Raw genomic sequence first — 23,404 nt, 5'->3', positions numbered from 1 at the left:
CTTTTGGGAAAATATAGATAAATACATTTCTATTGTAATATCTTTTAAAATGTTATTTATTCCTGTGATGGCAAAGCTGATTTTTCAGCAGCCATGACTTCAGTCTTCAGTGTTACATGATCCTTCAGAAATAATTCTATTATACTGATTTAGTACTCAATAAACATTTATTATTATTATTGTTGAATCCGTTATGTTGCTTAATATTTTTTTTTATTGTAACCTTATATTAATGTGTCATATCAATGTGTCCTTGCTGAATACAACTCTTAATTTCTTTAAAAAAATAAATCTTACTAACTCCGAACTTACTAACAAAAAAATCTTACTAACTCCGAACTTTTGAACAGTAGTGTAGACATACAATATAAGTAAAATATTTTTATTTTGGTGGCCAATTAGTTAAGCTGTTGACAAACACAAACAGGGTGTCCGGACAGTCAGTGTTGTCTGTTCTGATTATAATGTGAGCAATCCAGTTTTATGAGATCTAGCTTTTATATTGAATGTTTTTGTGAAGCTGTTTATGTGGTAAGAACCCTGAGTTTTTCAGTGGAAACGTACTGGCCAAGAGGGAAAGGAGCATGTGGGGTTTGCTTTCCACTCCTGCTGAGGTTTGAGGCAGAAAAACATCTGAATTCTACTTCCTCCTCCTCTGAATCACTTTTCCTGCCAGGCGTAGGGCTTCTGATGGACGTCTGCAGGATTGGCGCTGATGCAATCCTTCCGAGAAACGGTCAATAGGATTGTTAGGTGTTATAAAAAATATGTTCTGCTGCTCATATGCATCACTGTGTATTAGTCCGTGTCCTCACAGACATATTGTCGACTCACTCTCATCGGGAGGCCTGTAAAATATACACACACTCACACATACACAGATGCATGCATGCATGCATTCCAGACTAATGACTCTTTTTCTCTCTCCTCGATTTTATTTATTTGCATATTGAGTGACTTCACCTAATTTTCTTTGTAAAATGTTCTCTGCATCCTTGTATTCTAGCGCTATCTCTTCCCTTCACTCTTTTTCTCTGGACTGTGTAAATATGTTTCCTGTTGATGTGGCTCGGAGGCCTCTCCCCCCCACTCTCTGTGGCCCCCCAATCCCTCACCCCTTTCCTCCAACTCTAAGAAACAGAACTCCAAAAGGCAGATGTCTAATATTAACAGCCGCGGTCCCAAAAAACTGTGCGGCAAAAAAATGTCTCCCTTCTGACAGTCGAGATAGTAAGAGGCCTTGGGCAGACGTTTAGAAGCGAAGGAAAACTTCTAAAAGAATGTGTTGATGGGGCTCGGGGGGGCCCCCCCCCCCCGTGGCCCCCCAATCCCTCACCCCTTTCCTCCAACTCCGAGAAACAGAACTCCAAAAGGCAGATGTCTAATATTAACAGCCGCGGTCCCAAAAAACTGTGCGGCAAAAAAATGTCTCCCTTCTGACAGTCGAGATAGTAAGAGGCCTTGGGCAGACGTTTAGAAGCGAAGGAAAACTTCTAAAAGAATGTGTACATGTGGAGATCAGGCACCGCTAACACATCACACCTGGCCCAACACTCTTTCCAGGTTAACCCTGAGCAGACAGCAGTCGCCTCTGGCCTCAGAGGAGACAAAATACGGGCGAACTTTAGTCTTGGGGGGTGCGTGCTAAGCTTTTGATCTCGCTGTGGGACATGCTGGTCTTGATGAACGTCATATTGCTTACTTATGTTAAAGCATCATAAAACACTGTGTCTGGCTCCTCTCTGTTTTGACGTCTTCTACACGACCTGAGTGGAATATCCGGAATTCCCTTAATGTAACGACTGAGGTCTGCAGGGAAGTTTGAAAAGCTGTTACTGTACTAACCAAACTGTGGAACGACTTTCATTAAATTGATCAAAAGTGAAAATAAAGACATTTATAATATTTCAAATGATTTCAGTTTCAAATAAATGCTGTTCTTTTGAACTTTAGTCATCAAAGAGTCTTGAAGAAAAAGTGTCGTGGTTTTCCACAAAATAGTAAGTGTTTTTAGCATTGGTAATAAGAAGAAATGTTTCTTGAGCACCAAATCAGTGTATTAGAATGATTTCTGAAGGATCATGTGACACTGAAGACTGGAGTAATGATGCTGAAAATTAAACTTTGCCATCAAAAAATAAAAAAACTATAACGGAAACTACAGCAAATGTAAATTTGCATTCCCATTTGCTCTAATAGCAAAATAATCCATGATAGTGTTTCTATGACTTTCCAAAAGAGGGATTGATTACGTTGGTCAAACGAGAGAAAAATGTTAAATTAGCTGTCACTCCCTCAGCCGTTGTGTTAGAAACACTTATGCAGCACTGTGAACTAGTTTTCTGTAATTTAATGCCAAGGTCATATAACACAAAGTATAGTGTTATAAATCTATATTATATTTAAATAGTAGTAATAATAATATCCATAATCAGAGCAGCAGAATACTCTATATATAGAAACACAACTTTCTACACTTGCACGCTAACCAACAGCAACACACACAGAGTGAGTTCTATATGTGCAGGGATGCATATGCATGCTAAGAGACATTGATGCCTCCCACAGTAGCCTGAGCGACTACAAACAGCAAAGAGCAGGAGCTCCAGGAACAGATGGTGGTTAGTTTTATAAAAAATGCAAATTTCAAACTCTCTAACTCAAGTTCAGGTTATTTTGCTCTCTCTGTCTTGCTCTTTGTTGTTCCTCTTTTTCTTTGCACTGTTTTCCTTTTTATGGCATTTTGGTGTGTCCCCCCCATTTAGTGTGTGACTGTTCTCATCTGGTCTGCGCTCTTTCCTGGTGGAGGAAACCCCCTCTGCCGCACAGATGATCATAGCAGAGCTTCAATTCCATTCCTCTGACTCACTCTGCTGAGGAACAGTGGATTTTTGTGTGCATCATGGAATAGCAGAGAGCGAGAGGTCTGAGGAAAAGGGCAGCGTTGTGTCTCAGTCACGTTCTTTTGATAGCGTGCTCTCTGTGCGTATGTCTATGAATATGCCAATCTTTTCTAAATCTGTTGGCACCCTTGATACTCTTTCTGAAAGGCCTTTTTGAACGAAAGCTCTCAGAGGAAAACTTTATTTTGCTCAGAGGTTGATCTTTAATAGCTTAGGAGACATGAAGTCAGTGTGGAATTCAAATTGATCCGGTTTATTTTTCTTATAAACGTTCCTAGTCTTATTGTGCATGAATCATTGGTGCATCTTATTCCAAAGGAAAAAAAATCTTTGTGCCCTTTCTTCAAAACTTCCTCCACCTCTAAAGTGACTTCCCTTTTCTTTTATTTATACCCCGATCATGACCGATCAGTTCCTGATGAATAAAATCAAGTCCCACCCTACATTTTCTTCCTGATTAAATATCCTGTTTTATTTAGAAACGAGTCACATTATAAAAGTAAAATGGTTTGCGAATCCTTAGTTTTTCTCTTTGAAGTTTCAGTTTTGAGATATTTCTCTTAAAATTACTTAGTATGCAAATAGCAACAAATGAGGTTGTTATAAGATAGATTATAAAGAAGAGATAAGGCTTTTAGGGTGCCGTGTGTACATTAATGAGGAAAAAAATTTAACTTAAATGATTTTAGCAAATGGCTGTAATATAACAAAGAGTGAAAAATTTAAGGGGGTCTGAATACTTTCCGTACCCACTGTATATAACAAGATAAAAAACAAAATAAAAACAAGAAAAAATAACAAAAGCAAATTATGGAAACTGAACACTAAAATAAAAATAAAAAACTATATAAAATATTAAAAAACTTAAAACTAATAAAAAGCTAATTCAGCATATTTATAAATACTTTAAGGGTATGTAAATAACATACAAATATCTCTCTTTGTATAAATACATTTTATAAAAACTAATTATGAAATGGATTTCACAGGTCCGAACCAGCATTTCTGACTGAGATCTCTACCTCTGAGACTTTTTGGAGTATTTGAACCTTTAACAAAGTGTGTGTTTGTCCTCCTGTCTGAAAGAGTGTGTCTTGAGGCAGTCCGCCAAGAATACTGCAATAACTTTCATTAATGCAAATACAAACATTTCATAGTAAATATTTGGGTCTGGTATACACCTCGCCCTGTGATTCAAGCCTGTGTAAATTCAGAGAAAAGCATAGCTCTACTGTCTATTATTTAACAGTGTTTGGAGTTCACCAGAGGCGAGTTACAACAAAATGACCTTTGCATTATATTATGTTATGATTATGGCTCAAGATGCCTTTTTTCTCTATCAAAGTTTAGCTAAGGGACTATATAATTGTGCTTGAATTAGGATAGATTGTGTGTAGGGAAATAATTGAGTGCCTCCAGGGTCTGCAAAACACAAATACGTCCTCTTGATCAGTGAGTCTGTTGGATAAACACTTCGGCTCCCTGGGCTGCGAATTTTCCTCATTGGATGGAGAGAGAGAGATAGTGTTTACAGCAAGAACAATGGGCCGTGCAATCACAGACACATGAAAACACACACTCACACACACTGCATGTACTGAGAGACACATAAACCCTCTCCAGAGACAATTACCATTTCCTAATAATCAGATTGAGTGCATGTCTGGAATTCTGGTGTTTCATCTGGTTGAGAGGAAAAACAGAAGACATTCTGATGGATGGGTCACATTATAGTGTGTCTTTCAACATTTGTCCAACTTTTGGATGCTTTTCTCTCTTTTATGCAGATGAATTGGTATGGTGCAGCTGAATGCTGTGTTTTTCGTATGGGTTGTTTTTTATGTGCTCAAATGTTGCTCTTTCATAGCTCAGAAGATCTCTGTTGGTAGTGGGGTGTCTGTATTATTGTTGGGTTTGGGATTTGTTCTGAACCACCTTTTAGACTAAGCATTTAGACTAAGATTTTTTTGTCTAGTAGTGGTGGATGATAAAACAGTCCAAACGTTCTGCCAGACTTATATTGAGGGAAGGCCCAGAATATCATAAAGACTGCTATGTCATTCCAAACCTGTATGACGATGAGATTTATGAGAATGTTGATAACCAAATGGTTTTGACTTTCGTTGTATTTTTTGTCCATATGGAAGTCAATGGGAACCAAAATGGTTTGGATACCAACATTCTTCAAAACATCATCTTTCGTGGTGTAGCGAATCAGCTCATGGGAAATATGAATAATTAACCATAACTAGTTATAATTAACTATTCATATTTTAGATCCACTGTAGATATTTAGCTGACCACTCAGGGTCAACCGTCTTGTCAATTCTAAGAACGTTAATTTCCTGGTTAAAGGAAATAACTTTCTTACTGTACAATTCTATAAGTTTGTAACGTAAATCTGCATGATTATTGACTCCGGTTATGAGTAAACAATGAACACGTCAAGTGTGATACAAGTAAGGTTTTATTAACTACATAAACACTTAAACTAGTCTAACATACTACATAAACACATTAAGCCGGTCTAACATACACATACACACACACACACATACAGTTGGTATAGGAAAGGGTTAAAGTTTAGCACTAAAGAAAGAGACATAAGGAATGACATTTATGGAACCATTTTGCATATTCAGCAGATCTAAAACCTGAGGGAAAACGTCAGATTCTTAGTTCAAACAAACCTTGTAAAAAGGTGTAACTGATACTTAATGTATCAATTAATAAGACTAAGTTTGATACTTGCGAATCTCGGCTGTCGGAAAGAGATTCCTGATCTTAAGGCCCCAGATCTTGCTGAAATTAGTTGATGAAAAGAACCAGTTTGAGTCAGTGTCACTTGATGAATGGAAAGGACTAGGCCGAAGAAAAGGCCTGGCACAGATGCTTTGGTATCCTGAAGCGTTTTTCTCACATCTTCATCTTTGCTTCTGACCGAACCACCGACTGGGGCGGGTCACATGGTGTGTCAGCTTTAAGGTCAGAGAAGATCCCCGCCTCTCAAGATGGGCTTATCCAATGAGAAAAGCCGGAATCCCAAGTGGGCGTTTTGAGATCCTGTGGAGTTTTATGGCTCTTTGTGTGGAAACATGGTATTTTGCATATGTAATTCGCTGGAGTGTTGAGGCACAAATTAGTACCGATTCTTAGAACATCAATATGTTGCATAGGTATCAGCATATAATATACACACTTGTTTCGATCATAGGAAGGCGAATTCATAGATACTAGACATGAAATAGTTACTTATATGAATGAGTGGTTTATCGTAAGCATGAATAAAAATAGTCTATAATACAACAGATTAAATACAACACAGCAATAATATACACACTGGCCTGAAGAAAATGGGTGTTCATTCAAAGAAGGTTTTCCTATGAATTAATTAGTAGAAAAGTCCATTTCTCCTGTGCATTTGTGTCCCTTTGTTTCTGGAGAAAGCAGAATGAGAGCCGGCTCGCATTCCACAAGGTTGTAAATGTATCGGGTTACCATGAAACCAGGGTCTTGTTCGGCGTCCTGGGGTGTTACAAAGTATTTGTGAAATCTAGCTAACAAAATATATATTGTGTGTTGGAGTGTTCCAGACGCTACAGTGGTTTGCAGAGGAAATTAAGTCATACAAGTTTGGAACAACATAAGGGTGAGTAAATGATGATTCTTTTTTGGATGGACTGTCGCTTTAAGTTTGGGCTCTTTTGACTTGACAGACAGTGACCTAGCAACCACCTACTACTTCAATTATTATTTTTACATTTTTGTATTTATTTCTTTTTTGATTGAAGGTGTCATGGCTAATCTGAGTCGTTAAAGAGTTTTAAAATCTCTTCTGAGGAACATCAGGCTTGTTTTCTCAGTTTGAGAAGTATAAGACCTCGTTAGAAGTCTCCATCTGCTATCCATGTATTTTTATTGTTGTCTAGGAGAAACATAGGAGATGTTAAAGTGATCTCAACTGTGATTCTTCTCTCCTACTGCGACTCTCACACACACACACACACACACACACACACACACACACACACACACACACATACACACACACACACACACACACACCCTCCCAAACTCGCTCGCTTGCTCAAAAACACAGATCAGATTTGCAAACCCTTGCAGAAAAAGCACTTGCTTTCTTTGCCCTGTGGCCCTCAGATTGATGCAAGACGTTCTTTCCAGAAACATCCCTTTTTTTTGCTCTTTTCTGCCCATCGTCTCCCTGTCTGGCCAAGCTAGCCCTCCAAAGTGAATTAGTGGATCTTTCTTAGGAACTGATAGTTTGTGGAACACTGAACTTCCGTTTTGCTCCTCTGCAATCTATGTACATGTACATGCTGTCAATCACTGCTTCTGTATAAAGAATGAAACCAAAAGCGCGGCTTGGCAGCTTTCCCTCAAGAGTTTATCTGGAGTAAAAGTAAAAACACACGCATGAGGACGTGCACTCATGCACACTTTGGTGGTGTGTCAGCGGCCCCCAGCAGGACTGAGTGGACTTTATGAAGCACCCAGCAGGCCCTGCAGTGGGGGAGAGAGCTGCTCTCTGAAGCACAAAGAGGGGTTTGTTCTGCTGAAGAGGCTCTCTGCCTCTCTACCTCCTGAGAAGCTTGGCAGTCCAGCAGTTTTACCCCCGTTTCCCTACATCCACCTCTGTCTTTCTCTCTCGCTGCTCTACAAACATTTACTATTGCTCATGCTTAGGGTTAGGGGTTTGTTCACATCCATAACTTAAGTATTAACCTGCATATGACATAACTTTGTGTTTTGGACGTGAATGATATTTCAAATCATGCGGCTTTATAATGAAATTGATAAGGGATATTACTTTTCCAAGTGGTCAGACTTGCGATTTTTGCCTGGTGGATGATAGATGACCAAAAAAATCTTAAAGACCAGAATCATTGAGACTTGAAGTTTGGCTCTTTTTGCTTAAGCCATTGAGCATCCACCTAGCAACCACCTAGAACACCTTAGCCACAATATAGCACCCTCTCATGATACCCTAGCATCACAGCGGTGAGTTTGCATCAATCACTTTTTTTTTTTTTTTCAGATAATGTAAAAATGAGGTGACCGTGATTTCACCAAGTACAACATGTTCCTGGATCAACATCCTTGTTGATACTGGAACAACATTCCAATTAACCAATCAGAATTGAGAGATAACTTTTCAGGAAATATCTGTTTTAGGCTTACGATCAGGGTTAGGTGCTTTACACCCTTGCTAATCAGCTATCATTTCACACTGATTTTAGGAATAAATTATGGGTAGGTTTAGGGGTAGGGATAGGGTTAGGGGGATAGGATTTAGTCTATATTTTTGGACTGTAATGTTGATCCAGGATCAACAAAAGATGTTGATCCAGGACCATGTCTTGGCAAAATCACGGCGACTGTAAAAATGAAGTCTGTCAGTTTAACATCTTTATTGCAAAAAAAGGGTAACCCCTCCAAAAAAAATATAATACGCTCTGACTTTGGCAATTTATGTACATTTTTATAATATTTTTTATTTATTTGTATCCTAATATCCTAACCGCAGACAGGCTGACGAACTCAAACTATTGGTAAATGATTTGCTGAGAACTGTAAGCCAGATAGGCCTTATCTACAGTGATATGGAGATAAAACAAACAGTATTTAATAATATATATTTATTATAAATATAATTTATATTATACATATAATTTGGTCTTTGAATTATTTTAATTTGTGGAATTTTCTCATAAAAATTTGTTATTAATCTGTTTTTTGTAATATATAATACATTTTTTTTAATTTTCAGTTTTTATTTTAATTTTAGTTTAAAGTTTAGTTTAGTTTAAATCTTTCTGTTTAGCTTATCGTTTTTAATATTTATTTTAAATTTTACTTATTTTATTTTAGTTAGTTGCCAAGGCAACATTTCTCATTTTCATTTTTTTTCATCCAATGTGTATTTTATTTTATTCTTTAATAAAAAAAAAGTTTTTACTTTATTTCAGCTTTATTTGAATAATTAACAAAATATTGTATAGTTTCCGTTATATTTTTAGTTAACACTAACAGCACTAATCTTATTATTACTTTAATTTTTATATATAATTTTTAGCTTGCTTTTGGTCTGTTCTCTTTTTTATTTACCTGTTTTTCTTTTCATTAGCCTTCACACCATCCATCCCTTCAACTCCTTTAATCGAGGTAGAGGAATGCTTGTGTTGAATTCTCTCTCTCTTTTTTTTCTAGCCTTTTCTCTCAAGCTCTCTCTCTCTTTGTGGGTCAAGGATGAAAGGGCCCTCCATGTTTAGAGCCTGTGATACAATCCTGTCACTCAGTCATCTCAAAGCCCCCTCAAACCCAGCTCCTCCCCTTTCACAGGAGCGAGAGGGTGCGGGGGGCCTGCAGCCACATACCTGCGAAAGACTTTTTCCAAACACGCGCGGGACAATCTCAATGGATTTTGTTGTGCGCTGTACACGTCACCCTGTGAAAAGGTTCTTTTAAGCTGCTGTGCGTATACACTCACGTCCCGGTGAAACGACCCACACACATCGCTGTGTACACACACCCCTCCCCCTTCCCCGTCGCTGAAGAAACTCCTGTGAAGCCCCTTCAATACAAGCACAAACAGGGTCTTATTCAAACCCAGCAACGGCTAGCTGGAAATACTGACCCTGGTATTGACTGATGGGGGAGAAAGCGAGGAGAAACTGTAAAATTCATCATGGTGTACTGTGCCGGAGGCTGTCACGCCACGGTTCCTGCAGAGTCTGGAGGAGATGCCGATGTCTAAAACAGCTGGTGGCCCTCGGCTACACGAGCCCCAGATGAGGGTACTCATTTGAGTTGCATCTCTGGGCTTTATATTCTGACAACAAACAGTAGGTGTGATGGGTGGCGGGGTTTCATTCACCAAGGTCTAATGAGAGCCACAACAGAGAGGGTTTGTGTGCTGGCGGTGGCCCTTTCTTCCTGTGGCGCACCAGTTGGACCTGACAGCTCTATTTCTACTGCGTTGATTCCGGTGAAGCCATAAACATCGCCTTAAACTGTTTGTTTAACCCAGTGTCACAGTACAAAATATAGGCTTGGTGATGGCGGGTCAAAAGTCAAGTCACTTTATGTAGTGTTTTGCACAATACACGTTGTTTCAAATGTGTGTTCAAATGTTTAAAAAAGCACTACTGAAAATCGTGCTGTTAATGTTTATAGCATCTTAATCTTTACACCTTATAGTTGCATTTAGCATGTTAGAGCTGGACGATTATATGCAGTAGTTTGCATTTTGCAATATAAACAATCAAGAAGTTTTGCTATATAGTACCTTACATAAGTATACTATATAAGCAATCAAGCAGTTGTGATTTACTGTATAATGTATATCGCTTCACGTGAGTGTACTGTATGCAGATAAAGGTGGATGTACTATATATAGCTTTAAATATGTTGCTGGGTGGTAATATGGTTCACATTTTGTGATTATATACGTAAACAACCAAGAAGTTGAGATTTAAGTAAGTGTGGGTTGGATGTACACTGTAAAAATCCTGTCATGTTTACAGAAAAACACTGGCAGTTGTGGTTGCCAGAATAATTACAGTATGTAAAAATACAGCAAAAATGTGAACATATTTACAAAACAACCTGTAAATTTTAGTTTAATCCTATAATTTACATAAAAAAATATTACACTTTAAACTGATAAATCTAACAGTCCTTATCAAAACCCTAATATATATAACTAATAACAAAAACTAGTAAGAGCACAATTATTTAAACAAAATACCATCAAATGTGTGGGAATTCTGGGAATGTCAGATTACAGTTTTTCACTGTAATTAAATGAAATGCAAGATTAGATCTATTACTTTTTCACTGTATATAGGGATCTTGCATTAACCAATTAACAGTTTTTACTGTAGCATGATTACAGTTAAAATGACAATCTTTTTTACAGTGCACATATATATACAACTTTGTATATAGAGCTGTACGATAATATAGTTAACATTTTGTGACGATCTGAGGAATTAAGCAGTTGAAATGTGCTATATAGTAAATATAGCATTACATGAGCATACTTTATGTATGTGGATAAAGGTGGATGTACAATGATCCACCTTTAAATATGTTGCTGGGCTATAATATAGATACGATATGTGATACAAACAGTTACGCAGTTGATTTGCTATATAGTATATATCACTTGAATGGAATACAATGAGTAGCTTGTGTTATTCCATCTCTTAAGCATATGCGTGTCTTATTACCAATGCATTCCTGTTTGTCTGCTGTTTTCTCGTAGCCCCTGGAATTTTCTTTGCTTAGCCTTGCATTACGTGATGGAATGAGGGGGCGGAGTCAGCATTGTGTTACTGTTTGATTGACGGCTTTCTTCTCTTTTCTTTTTTCTGCCTCAGGGCCCGCTGAAGTTCCCATGATGTCACCGAACGGTTCCATTCCACCAATCCACGTTCCTCCTGGCTACGTCTCCCAGGTAACCGACAGGAATGGATCAGGGCCATGCGTCTCTCGCACAATGAGGATGTGCTTTCACCCCTCATAGGCCAATATCCCTTTCTTGTAAACATGTTTACAAAGTGTGACTCTAGAATGCAGCAACCACACAAACAACAGATGAACATACACAAAATTCCAAGTTGTTCATTCTTACTAAACGGTGTCAGGCCAGCGTTTGCTAAAGGTCGGCGGCAGTGACATTTCAATAGAAAGGTCAAAAAACTCTTGCGGAGAGGACAGGAAAAAGGGTTTGAGTTGTGGGTGTAATAAAATGGTGGGTTGGTGGGTGGTGGGGGGTTATAATGGTGCAAAGGTCACTCGTGTAAATATAGTTCATTAGCGCATTCTACCTGAATGTGAAGGGCAGGACGAGCCCATGTTTGGTGGCATGCCTGTTTCTTTCTCTCTTTTAACTTTCCAACAAGATGGAAGCTTTTTTAGCACAAGTGCATCTAAATGAAGTGATGATAATGCTCATGTATGTAATTGTTGCTCTGTTGCCTCGGAAAATGATGAGAAATGTCGTTGTATTGCACAAGCATGTGTCCTCAAAAATGGCTAAATTATTTTTTTATAGTCAGTTTTCTTTACCTTTATGCAAAATGTAAAAAACTAAATGTACAATCAACATACAATACCATTCAAAAATGTGGGTCAGTGAGAGTATTTTTTAAATGCTGTTCGATGTCTCCTATGCTCACCCTGATTTGACCAAAAATACAGTAAAAACACTAATATTGTGAAATTTTTTCAGGATTATTTGATGAATGGAAAGTTCAAAAGAACAGCATTTATATGAAATATAAACATTTTTAACATTATAAGTGTCTTTACTGTCACTTTTGATTAATTGAATACATCCATACTCCATAAATGTATTATTTACTTTAAAAAAAAACAACAACAAAAAAAAACATAATGACCCCAAACTTTTAAACGGTATTTAAACACATTGCCTAATTAATATTCATGTGCCATACCTTTTCCTTGTTACAATTTATGAATTAATTACCTGTCTGGATATGCTTGAGTTGTATAGGATCATTGTATAGTTTCACAGTGTCTTGACATTAAGATTTAAGACTTATTTTTAATGGTATTGAATAAATCCAGAAATTGAGTTTGTAGACCTCTGAGATTAATTAGTAAAATGAATACCTAATAAAAAAATACTACTACTTACTAAAATTAATATATTAACAATTTCACATCAACAGTTAGAAATAAAATGTATAAAATTATTTAAAAAATGTTTTTGTCAAAAAAGCAATTATTGGACATGCAGGAGTCTCCCGAAATCACTGTAATGTTCCATTTTTTTCTCAATGTATGAGCACAAATGAACATTTGACACATGCCAAAATACGCAAACTCAAACATAAATTTGTGCTTGTATTCCCCACATGTCAATATTTATCTCCAGACAATGGTTTCCCTCTGGTCTAAGGTGGGAAAGCTAATTGGTATTAGACATAATTTTGTAATTATAAATGTTGATTGAACACTGTCAAAATTTTGCATGCTGTTGATGAAGAATTCCTATAAAGTTTGCCAGAAAACACCACTAATCACTTCATCTTCAATCACTTAAACACACATTACATCAATTACGAACTAGAAAATATGAACTTCCCAGGGTGGCTTGAAGGTACATACTGTATAAGTTTTAATAGCTCACTGCTTGAAACAAGAACATACTGATTTCCCTGCAGATCCAAACAGTTCTTTCCTCCAGTAAAAGCATTTTTGGTAATGAATGGTTTTCTGTTGTTGTCACTCACCTCACCTTCTAACTCTGGGTGATCCTAAAGTCAGCTGGATCAGCATGGGTTAGAAGTTGAGGTCAGGGAGTTGATTTTCAGTGAGCAGATCTGTGATTCCTGTAAGCATCTTCCATGCATACATTCCTCCAATGGAATGTACTTGATAGCCGTTCCATTAGAAAGACTTGTTTACTTTTGCATTCCTGCCCTTTGTTTAAAGTGGCACTGAATGTCTGTGGTTGTCTCGTAACTGCTGGCACGTTAGATCCGGAGACAGGCTGGGTTGTTTGTCAGGTGGGGCACTGATGGCTGACATCAGAGAGCCTGTGAGGTTGGGAATTGTTTGACTTGACGTCTGTGGATGTTTGTATTTTCAGGTTCTAGAGGACAACACAGGCGTGAGGAGGGTTGTGGTCACACCTCATTCTGAATGTTACCCTCCGAGTTACTCTCCGGCTCTGTCCCCGAGCCACCACATTCACCCTCCGTATCTGACGCACCCACACTTTATTCCGGCCTCACATACGTCATACTACCCCCCAGTCAGCCCCGGTGACATGCCCCCGCACCAGTTCTATCAGCATCGACTGCCACCCATCTACCCGGAAGGTAAGCTTCATAGTCCACAGTAGACTAAAGATCCTGGTCTTTCTCACTTATTTAAACATACACTTCACACACACACACACACACTTTATACTGAATCATAACACTGTCCTAACCAAGCACAACATGAAAGCGAAATACCACACAAAGCTATGAAAGCACAACCAACTCGAACATGCATTACAAGAGAAAAGTTGGGACATGCTTGACTGAATGTTTCTTGTGGTTTTAAGAACTTTTTTTCTTATTCTTTAATGATCGAAATCCTATTTGTAGACTACTATACATTTTATACTAAAAAAGAAATAGAATAAATATGATTATATGTATGTGTGTGTATTTATATAAATATATACATATATGTATACATGCTTTTCTTTAATAAACTAAAATTTTATTTTAATGAAACTATAAGATTTTTGTGGTCATGTGCATACAATGCAACACAAAATTACTTTTGTAGAATGTTATACAAAATATGCATACACGCACACATAGTATGTATGTATGTGTATATATATATATATATATACGGTTGTGTGGTTATGTATACAGTGCTGAACAAAATAACTTGTAGACTAGAATATAAATTGAATGTTGAATATACTGTAAAATGTTATTATTTTTAAATATATTTTTATAATGTTATTTATATAAATGAAAGTTGATTTGTTTGACATTATTGTGGTCATATTTGTATACATTGCTTCACAAAATACATTTTGTAGACAAATATACATTTTATAATAAATACAAAATAAATATTGTAATTCTATAAAATATATGAATTGCTGTTGCTCTAAAATTGAAATTCATATGTGTACACAATGCACAAAATTAGTTCTGTTGACAAAAATTGTGTACTGAATATAAAAATATATTACAGTTTATATATTATAACATTTAAGGCTTTTGTACTACACAGAATTTTAAATGGAAAATATAAGAGTTTTGATTTATTTAACATTTTTCTGCTTATGTATACACAACGTATATATTCTAGTTTTGTGGACTAGAATATAAATTGTATATTGAATATTGTAAACTGAATTTTAATATACAGAATAAGGTATATCAATAATTATGTTTTATATAAATATGTTGATTTGTTTAACATTTTTGTGCTCATGTGTATGCAATGCATTTACTTTCTACTTTCTGTAGTGTAATTATGATCTTTGTCTTATCTCAGAGATCATCCCGCTGTATAACGTCTCCACTTTCATGGGTCATGAGGAGTACTGTAAACCTCCACCCAAGAAGCTCAAACAGCCGGTGGAGCGTACAGCTCTAAGTCAGGTGACCAGCACGCTGTCCAGCAGCTACAAAAACACCACGGCCTGCACCACCACAGCTAACGGCTACAGCAAGAGCCACTGCAGCCCTGGAGGAGGAGGAGGAAGCCCTGGCAACAAGAGGCCAGATCGAAGAGCCAGAGGAAGCCCCAAACACTCAGACACTGAGCCACAGGGTGAGATAAAAGTCGAATTGAAAACACATCTCATTTAAGAGACATCTTGCTGATTTCGTTCTTATGTCTCTGTAGTGTTTTTGTACATGTGGCAACAGCTGAGAGCAAAAACAGGATATTTCCAGTGTCAGCTGGATTCAAATAAAAACAGGCAGAGCTGCTGACTCTGACAAGATGAGTCAACAATCTTGTCCACATCTGTTCACCTTAAAGCCTCATTTCCATGAAGCTTTATGGGTCCTTACCTCTAAGCCTTTGTTTTTGAGCTTTTATATCAGTGTCAGCACTTAATCTTGTTGTGACACACATACACACTGGATAAAGAGTAGATAGTGCAGGAAGCAGGTGTGAGTGTAGAAGAGTGCCCACTACTGGTGCAATGCAGTCAGTCGCTTGAATGAAATAGGCTGTGTTTAGCATGCTAACAGTACTATTACTGCTGCTGTAGTGTATGGTTTGTGAAGGACAGTTCAAACGTCTGGGGTCAGTAAGATTTCCATTTCTATTAAATGCTGTTCTTTTGAACTCATCAGTGATTCATCAATGAATCCTGAAAAAAATATCACAGTTTCCTCAAAAATATTAAGATAATAATAAGAATGTTACTTACTTCACCACCAAATCAGAATATTAGAATTATTTTACCATATGCAGAGTTTCTGTATACACAGAACATCCTCATGATGGCCTACTTCGTTTTCTAAATGCTGTGTCCCACACTGCAATGCTATCAACTTTACCACCCGTTTCCGTTTATAATTTTTATTTATTTTTTTCCTTATTTTTAAAATTTCTTTCTTGGCTTATTTGATCAAACTGAAAGGTCATAACTTAATTAATTAATAATAATTAATAAAAATAACCATTTATTTCCAAGATGATAACTGGACGTGACTTGCTTAACATTGCATTGATTGCCCATAAGAGTAATTTACATTAATGCATCATTTAAAAAAAATGCATCTTTTTTTTTTATTTTTATTTTTTATGTAATATTTTGACAAAACATTGAAATGTTTCTTATTTTTATTCAGTGTCATTTATTACAACAAAACTCTAAATGTTTATCTTTAACTTGTTTTAATAGATAAAGATGCTATAACAATTAATGTTTAGTCTTTAACCTTTTTTGACTGATTAAAAAAAAGAATCCGTTTAAGGAGTCATTTGTACACGAATCGTACTATGCTGGTCATGCTACATGTTTGTATGTCTTTTATTGTTTTATTTTGTGTTGCTCAGCATTTATTTAGCTGTAAGGAAGAATCAGTTCTTGATTACAACATTACAACAACATATAATATACAGTAAGCTTGAAGAATTCCACATAGTCAAGGATTCTAATAAGGGAGGTAGCTGTTCTGGGATCAGATGGTGGATGAATGTGGAACACATGTTGCATGAGATGCAGTAGATTCCATAATTCTCTGTATCATAATTTCCTTTTCTTTCATCATTCCTTTGAAAACCGCTCGCTCTGTCTCGCTGTGTTCCGCTTTGTTCTTTAATGGCTTATCTTACCCTGGTCTTTGTTCTTGTGAACCTTTGGTTCCCATGCCTCTGTGTCTGAGAGAGAGTGTGTGTCTGTAATCTGTCTGTGGCAAAACCACAGTGCATAATGAGACCCAGATCTCAGCACAAGGCTGGTCCGTGTTAAAATGCACAGGGAAAAGGCAAGGCAAATGAAATCAAGAGACGAGAAGACGAGCTGTTCCTGTGGAGAATGTCTGAGAAGATGCTTAGATCTGGATGAAATGCATGACGTCAGACGTTTAGATTTGGTCTTCAGTCTCCAGCGCTGTTCAGCACTTTGCTGTGGCTTGTCAAGCTACTCATAATTTAAACTAGTTAAAGTACAGTTAAGCTATCCTTTTGAAAAGTTACTAAGCTAGTTATACTACAGATCAAAAATTTAGATTTTTTTAATGGTTTTTGAAAGAAGTCTCTTATGCTCACCAAGGCTGCATTTAATTGATTAAAAAATACAGTAAAAACAGTAATATTGTGAAATATTTTTACAGTTAAAATAACTGTTTTCTATTTTAATATATTTTAAATGTAATTTAATCCTGTGATGGCAAAGCTGAATTTTCAGCATCATTACTCCAGTTTTCAGTGTCACATGATCCTTCAGGAATAATTCTACAATGCTGCTTTAGAAATGCTTATTATTAATGTCAATGTTGAAAACAGTTGTACTGATTTTAGATTTTTCATGATATTTTGGACAATCATGCACTTTCGGATCATTTGGTGCTTAAGAACAATTATCAACGTTGAAAACAGCAAAAAAAAAATCATGATTCTTTAATTAATCGAAAATTCAAAAGAATAGACTTTTTGAAATAAAAATGTCAATATTTTCTAGCGTTATAGATGTTTACTGTCACTTCTGATCAATTTAATGCATCCTTGCTAAATAAATTATTTGCTTTCTAAATTAAATTTTATTTTTTTACATTAAATGCCACCAATGAAACAAGACAACTGCATAATTTGTTGCTGTTAGCAGGAGTATCATTTAGCAAAAATATTTTAATACATATTAAGAAAATATCATTACAAATGAGAAGAAATAACATAATTTTTTTTTTAAATAGAATTTTGAAATGGTTGAAATTATGAGAAAAAAGTTAGCAGAAATATTCTCAATTGCCTTTTTATTTATTTATTTTAACAGGCTTCCATTGGTAAACGTGCATTACTATATTACAAAAATTAGTGACAATTATCAGTTTTCTACTGAAATGTAGTTTGTAACCACTTTACTCCTTAAAATTGTTTTCCAACACTGTCGTGACTCCTTTGAATCCAATGAGTAATTCAAGACCACTTTGACCTGTGTTTAGTCCATACATGGAGTGAAATCTCTCATTTTTCCACTCCTTTTCCCCCATCCTCTAATAAAATAAAGAATCCACTGAAAACATCCCCATCTCTAAATCTCAGCAACATCTTGTTGGGGGAAAACCATAGAGGTCAGTGTGGGGTCATGTTGCCATGACTTCATCGCAGTGATGACTCATTGCAGGAGCCAGACCTATGAACCTCACTCCCCGACGGACACTTTCCGACCCGGCTCAGGCCCAATCTGATAGCCCCATCCATCAAGATGTCTCTATTGCCTCAGATCGGTGTCTCTGTCTCGTGATACTGAATTTATGTTCCTTGTATTTTTTTATTTGCAAGCGAGCATGAGGATGTTACAGACACACACACTCTCTGATTTATGACTGATAGGAGACGGATGGCTACATTTAATCTGTTTTCTGTGCAGATCACGATGTGGACACGAGACGAGTTCAGGCTGTGCCATCAGGAATGGACAAGCCGCAGGTGAGGGATTTTAAATCATGTCGTCTCACAAATCTCCTTTCCTGCAGACAGTTCAGAAAATCAAAAACCGTCAATGTTGTCATTTCACACTGTTGCCAGTTATTGCTCCACTCTAAATATTCTATTGTTTGGAAAGCATTACATGACTATTTTAGGGATATAAACAAACCCCAAATGCTAAAAATTAAACTTTTATGCATCGCACATTGCATATAGTTTGACTGACACCTCAAATCACGTTGCTTGTTGAGGAGAGTTATTCTTTCCTTTCTAAGCAGATGTGTGATTTTTCCATTGATAAAATGATAAAATTGTTTGGGGAAATCATATAAACGTGACTTGAGTCATATGTAGGGATCAGATTATCATGAAACAACGCGTCCTTTTTTCTGGACATGTCCTGGCTGGGATTTCTAAATTGCCTAAAATATCCAGGATTTGGCTTTGTTTTCCTATTGTTTTCATACTTGAGGAAGGTAATGACTGAAAAGTAGTTTGTCCAATAGCTTGAAGGTATTATACATAATCGACCAATCTTGGCATGCGAGAAGTTGGGATCTACAGAGAACGGTGAAAGCAATGAAAATACACATGCATATAATGTAGTGTAGTGTAGAGGACGTGTCTGGGAAAAAGCGAACGTATGGTCACGCTATCATAGATGACTTGGCAACCATCCAGAACAACCATGAAACCTTATAATAATGGGTTAAACCCACTCTGCACTTAGGAACCGCATATGGACACCTGAAACATCAGGATTGTAATTGTTTAGAGATGGTCAGAATGAAGCATTTCCATTTCTGTTCACTAGGGGGCAGCAGCTGTTAATGAATGACTTGATGGTTCAGTGATCCATTGATTGGTCACATCAATATGTTTTTCTCATCTCTGCTACCAGTTTCATAATCTTCCACTCTTTCTGTGAGTGGGAACGCATGTTACATATTCATTCAAGGTTTAAAATGTGATATTAATCTACAGGAGATCAAAAGTGCTGTTACATCTGATATAAGGTCTGACATCATTGGTTTGTAGATGCCACTTGGGTTAATGTTGTACAGTGCAGTTTCATTCATATATTTTAACCCTTTGTATTTGGGGTCCCGAAGACCCCTCTTCTGTGTAAAGAGAATAGTCGAAATTGGCTTTATTTTTCATGATCCTCTGACTTGATCAGATCCCAGCAAATACACTATTAAAGTTTTAACCCTCTGTTCTGTCACAAAGTAGGCACACACTGTTTCTTCAGTATAGTAATGTTGTTTTTGTTCAAGGTCAATTTGACCCCTGTACGCACCGTAGAAAATACAATAAAGCAAACTGAAGTAAACAACTGACAGGAGTGTGCTACTACAGTACAGCAGAGAATGTAATGTTAAAAAGAAAATGTTTTATATTTGAGGTCTCGGAGACTCCAAATGTAAGTAATGTTTTTCATGGAGAATGGTTGAGGCATGTTGTCAAGTTGGATTTGTTTTATAGAAAATCTTTTTTTGAGAGAATTATATATTATATTATATTATATTTTTGAGATTATATTATATATTTAATGTATTTACCATTTAAGTGGCTCTTTTTTGTGTGTGTTATCAAGATAAGTCTACCAGCTTTTTTTTTTTCTGTTATTAACTAATAACAGAATGCGTTATTCATGCGTTATTCTACACATGAAGCTGTTTCTGCTTCCCTGATTGGTGCTGTGGCATTACAGTTTCATAAATGAAGCATTTTTCGGTGTCGTTCATCATGAGCAGTTCCTTTAAAGGTGACATATCATGAAAATCTGACTTTTCCAGGTTTTAAGTGCTATAATCAGGTCCCCGGTGCATCTACCAACCAAGGAAACGTGAAAAAGATTAACCCAGTAACTTTGTTTTGGGAAGCCTTTTATCTGCAAGCGTCTGAAAAAACGAGCGCGTCTGATTTCGCTCCCCTAGTGACGTGGCAAAGGGATCTCGTTATAATATTACCGCACCTTTATCTGCACGCTTTCACCCACGGCACCGTCATTTTGATTTCGCAAGCAACAACGGTGTACCAGTTCTAAAGTCATGGCGAAAGTTTGAGCAAAACATGCTAACTGTTCTGTCTTTGGCTGCACAGACGAGCACAGAACACTATTTAGAGTCCCAGCCTCAGAGGAGACAAGAAAGGAGTGGATTTATTGATTTATTTAGGCTACTGTATATTGCTGCTGCCACACAGGTGTAAAATAAACATGTGATTTATTTCCCAGCTGTTTACCTTCACAGACATAACTGACTGTTTTTGTAACTCGTGTGTTTTAACGTAAACTTGTGTGTGAACGAGAACTTAGTTTAGTACTCATATGCTGTGACAGCCGCTTTCTGTCCGTGTGCACTCAGAAAACAGTATATAAGAATTTTAAACTAAAACGGTTTAAAACACATGATTTCAGCGCGATAAACATTATAATCAGAACCAAAACAGATGTTTTTTAGCAGGTACAAGCTGTAATGGCGCAGCTCTATTCTGGAAAAGGGGGTGGGAGCAGCAGCAGCTCATTTGCATTTAAAGAGACAGGCACGAAAAACGGCGTGTTTCTGCTTCCACTCAAAATGGGCATTTTCAAAATGATATAATAAATGATCTGTGGAGTATTTTGAGCTGAAACTTTGAGCTGACACATTCTGGGGACACCAGAGACTTATATTACATATTGTAAAAAAAGGGGAATAATATGTCTTCTTTAACGTTTTACTGATGCAGTTGATGCTCAGATGTTTGTGAAGATACTCCCTATAGTGCTTGCTTTCATTCTTTACTAATACAAAATTGCTTTGTTTGAATGGAAAACTGCAAGTATCGGATCAATAGTCTGGTTTGCCGTGGCTGAAGCCTCTTCAGACACAGATGTTATTGTTTTGTGAACGAGCAGTCGCTCTCTGCTTCGAGCAGCTGTGGAGGATGTCAGCTGCAGGGTGCTCTGTCTGATGCTTCAATCACTCAACACGAGTCTGCCATAGCCTTGGCACCCAAACAAAGTACTATTTACAGCTGCCTAGATTTATTGATGTACCAGACATCATAAATAATTCGAAATTGCAATTCTAATGGGCCTGCCTTTCAGTCGTTTCACTTTATTTTGGACTTTTAATCTTCTACCAGGCTCTTCTCTGAAAACTGTTTCAGACTTTCAATCTTGTTGTACAGCCTTTTTATGCATATTCAGAAATGTTCAGAAATGTTCAGCAATATTTTTTTTTAAATCTATTGTATTGCAGTAATGGAAATCCTGCAAAAATGTAAAAAAGTGAAATATAAAAAAAAAAATCATGAAAATAATGTTGCAAAAAAACACAAAAAGAATATTATTATTTTTTTAAATTATGTAAAATAATAATTTAAATATGTTTTTTGTTTTCATAACTTTATTTACTTTTAGATTTTGAGGTGAAATTTCAAGCAGTTATATTGTGAAATAAAATGTGAATCTGTCATTATTTTGGCCCTTCAGGTGTCTAATGTACAGTCCCGCTCCGCGCTTGTATCTTGGACGTCTGTTTCTGTATCGGGATCATCTGGACGGGTCCCTTACTGTAGTTACGAGCTCCAGCTCAAGGACAAGGGCCGAGATGGGAAATACAAGGTTGTGTATAGGTAAGGGCTTCTGTCTTTACAAATAATTGTATTCATTAATGTGTTCTGAGTCACTAAAGCTCTTTGTTTTCAATCATTTACATAACGTTCTTCCCCATGCGGTTAGGAAATAATCCTCATGTAAGTCTGCAGCTTTGCCTTTTTTTGGTTCCTGAAGCAAAGCTTATAGGCTATTATGAATTGATTGGAAAGCTGGAGGAGGTTTTAAAGAATCACTTCACCCATCTACTCCCACAAACAGACATTCATTCTTAGTCTGTCTCTGTTTCAGTGGTGAAGAGCTCCAGTACACCCTCACTGACCTGAGACCAGCCACAGACTATCATGTCAGGTAAGAGTAGTGTTTCACATTTGCATTTATTCATTTAGTACACACTTTTAACCAAAGCGACTCACAAATGAGTAGGGTTGAGTATCGAAACCCATAACGCATAATAATGATGTTTTACTTCAGTGTACAGGATTTTTATTTTTTTTTGTTAATTTGTTTTAAAAATCAAATTTTAAATCGCAATTCACAAAAAACACACTGATGTGCCAAGCCATCAAAACTGAACAGAACAGAACCGTGGGCTAACTGTATTATTGCATCCCTGCAAATGCCGATGTCCTTTTTTGCTTGTTAGAAGATGTTTATGTTGTTCTTGTCATCCTATTTGTCATTCCTGACTGCATCGTTTTATCCTCGTTTCTTTTTTAGGGGAAGAAAAACAGCATTTTCCGTGAATATTATGTTGGACACCAGCGACACTGCAAAGTAATGAGGTTGTTCCCTGCTGTCGGGTACACGTTTCGAGTGGCAGCACTAAATGATATTGGCACCAGGTTTGTTTATTTGTCTGTCTCTTACAAAAAACACACATTTAAATAATTTTTTTAAATTAAATTATAACCAGTAATTAGGGCTGGACAATAATTCGATATCAATATGTATCGCGATATAATTTTTTTCAATAACGGTGATATGATTTTTAAACACATTTCCGATATTTCGATATACATTACCAGTTGTATCACTCTAAAAGCGCCTCCTGCTGGCAGAGAATGAGTTTTCATTTTAAATAAGCCCCCGTAAATGGCGCATCATGCACGTGAGGTTATCTGACGGAGAGACGCAAAGCAGTTTAAAGCAGAGTCCTGCACGGGTGCTGTTAGGTAAACCTGCATCCGCAGTAGCTACACAACAGAACACACGACCC

General features: G+C 36.8%; 1 pseudogene; it reads left to right on the top strand.

The window, feature by feature from the left end:
* LOC107590247 (fibronectin type III domain-containing protein 3B-like) overlaps positions 1–23,404 on the top strand; it is a 64,108-nt pseudogene that overhangs the window by 13,428 nt on the left and 27,276 nt on the right.

Source organism: Sinocyclocheilus grahami, unplaced genomic scaffold, assembly GCF_001515645.1.
Source record: "Sinocyclocheilus grahami isolate Dianchi unplaced genomic scaffold, SAMN03320097.WGS_v1.1 scaffold126.1, whole genome shotgun sequence".
In the NCBI taxonomy this organism is placed as follows: domain Eukaryota; kingdom Metazoa; phylum Chordata; class Actinopteri; order Cypriniformes; family Cyprinidae; genus Sinocyclocheilus; species Sinocyclocheilus grahami.
Note: the sequence above shows the minus strand (reverse complement) of the source record. Positions and strands in the feature narration are given on the sequence as shown.